At 42.8% G+C, this 2229-nt stretch overlaps 1 pseudogene; it reads left to right on the forward strand.

Moving 5' to 3' along the window:
- The first annotated feature begins 345 nt into the window (after positions 1 to 345).
- LOC112665054 (60S ribosomal protein L4-like) lies at positions 346 to 1602 on the forward strand (annotated as a pseudogene).
- The last annotated feature ends 627 nt before the right edge of the window (positions 1603 to 2229 follow it).

Below are 2229 nucleotides of genomic sequence, written 5' to 3' on the forward strand. Positions count from 1 at the left end.
ATTATGCTAAGTGAAATAAGGCAGACACAAAGGCCATATATTATATATATATATTCCATGTATATGAAATGTCCAGAATAGGCATAGAAACAGAAAGTGAACTATTGTTTGCAAAAGTCTGAGAGAAGGGAATAGGGAGCGACTGCTAACAGGAAGATTCTTTTTGGAGAGATAAAAATGTTCTAAAATTAAATACTGCCGCTGGTTGCAAAACTCTGTGAATATATTAAGTCATTAAATTGTACGGCATGTAGATATTTCAATAAAGCTGCTAAAAAACAAAACTTATACTTTTCCTACAGGAGCCACTGTGTGGAGAGGAGCATGGCCCTTTTCTCTCCCCACATGGCATGTGCTCATCCACTGATAACTGTGTACTCCAAAAAGGGGGAATCATCTGGCAAAAATGTTACTTTGCCTGCTGTGTTGAAGGCTCCCATTCGACCTGATATCAAGTTTGTTCACACCAACTTGCACAAAAACAGACAACCATATGCTGTCAGGGAATTAGCGGGTCATCAAACCAGGACTGAGTCTTGTTGTACTGACAGAGCTATGGCTGGAGTTCCCAGAGTTCGAGGCAGTGGGATTTGCCATGCTGGCCAGGTTGCTTTTAGAAATACGTGTTGTGGGGGCTGCATGTTTTCACCAGCCAAAACCTGGCACCATTAGCACCATAGAGTGAACAGGACACAAAAGTGATATGCCACCTGCTCTGGCCTGGCCACCTCAACCTTACCAGTGTTGGTCACGTCTATAGGTCATCGTATTGAGGAAGTTCCTGAACTTCCTTTAGTGGTTGAAGATAAAGTTGAAGGCTACAAGAAGACCAAGGAGGCTGTTTTGTTTCTTAAGAAACCTAAAGCCCGGAATGACATCAGAAAGATCTATGCCTTTCAGTGAATGAGAGCTGGCAAGGGCAAAATGAAAATATGTCATCATATCCGGCACAAAGAACCCTGCATCATCTGCAATGAAGACAGCGGTATCAAGGCCTGAGGAACATCCCGGAATTACTTAAGGTAAGCAAACTGAACATTTTGAAACTTTCTCCTGGTGAACATGTGAGACATTTCTGCATCTAGACTGAGAGTGCTTTCCACCAGTTAGTCGATTTGTATGGCACTTGGCATCAAGTTGCCTCCCTCAAGAGTGACTACAACCTTCCCAATGCATAAGATGCTTGATAGAGACCATAGCAGAATCTTCAAAAACCCAGAGACCTAAAGATCCCTCCAAGCACCACGCGAAAAGATTCATCAGAGAGTCCTAAGGAGGAAACCATTAAAGAACTTGAGAATCATGTTGAAGCTGAACCCATATGCAAAGACCATGTGCTGCAACACCATTCTTCCCCAGGCCAACAATCACAAACTCCAGATGGATAAGGCAAGCAGCAGCCTTAGAAGCCAAGTCATATGAGAAGGGGTTCCAGGCAAGAAGCCTGTGATAAGGAAGAAAGGAAAGAAGGCTACTGGTGTGAAGAAGCAGATGAAACCTTTGGTGGGAAAAAAAAAGGCTGCAGCTACCAAGAAATCAGCAGCTGACAAGACACCTGAAGAAAATAAACCCACCAGAGAAGAAAAGAAGCCTGATGCCTAAAATCTTAGATTTGTTTATTTCATAGAAGTCAAATCATTTTGGACAGCTAATTCTGAATAAAGACCTGATCGAAGACAGTGAGAAACATGAAAAAATATATATATATAACCAAAAATACAAGGAAGAAAAAAAAGGGAAAAAAAACAATATAAACTTCCCTAGAAACCCCAAAGCAGAATTTCTGCTGAATCTCATTGATATAACCGACATTAAGAGTAGAGGAAAGTAGGACGCCTGAGTGGCTCAGTGGTTGAGCATCTGTCTTTGGCTCAGGTCGTGATCCTGAGATCCTGGGATCAAGTCCACATCAGGCTCCCCACAGGGAAGCCTGCTTCTCCCCCTGCCTAGGTCTCTATCTCTCTCTATATCTTATGATTAAATAAATAAAATCTTTAAAAAAAAAAAGTAGAGAGAAGTAGGGACACCTAGGTGGCAGTCGGTTAAGCATCTGCCTTCGGCTCAGGTCATGGTCTCAGAGTCCTGGGATGGAGCCCCCCTGTTGGGCTCCCTGCTCAGTGGGGGGTCTGCTTCTCTCTCCCTATGCTCCTCGCCCCCCCCACTCCTACTATCCCTCTCTCTCTAAAATAAATAAAATCTTAAAAAAAAAGAATAGAGAAAAGCAAACCA

This window comes from Canis lupus, chromosome 17 (genome assembly GCF_003254725.2).
Source record: "Canis lupus dingo isolate Sandy chromosome 17, ASM325472v2, whole genome shotgun sequence".
NCBI classification, from domain to species: Eukaryota; Metazoa; Chordata; class Mammalia; order Carnivora; family Canidae; genus Canis; species Canis lupus.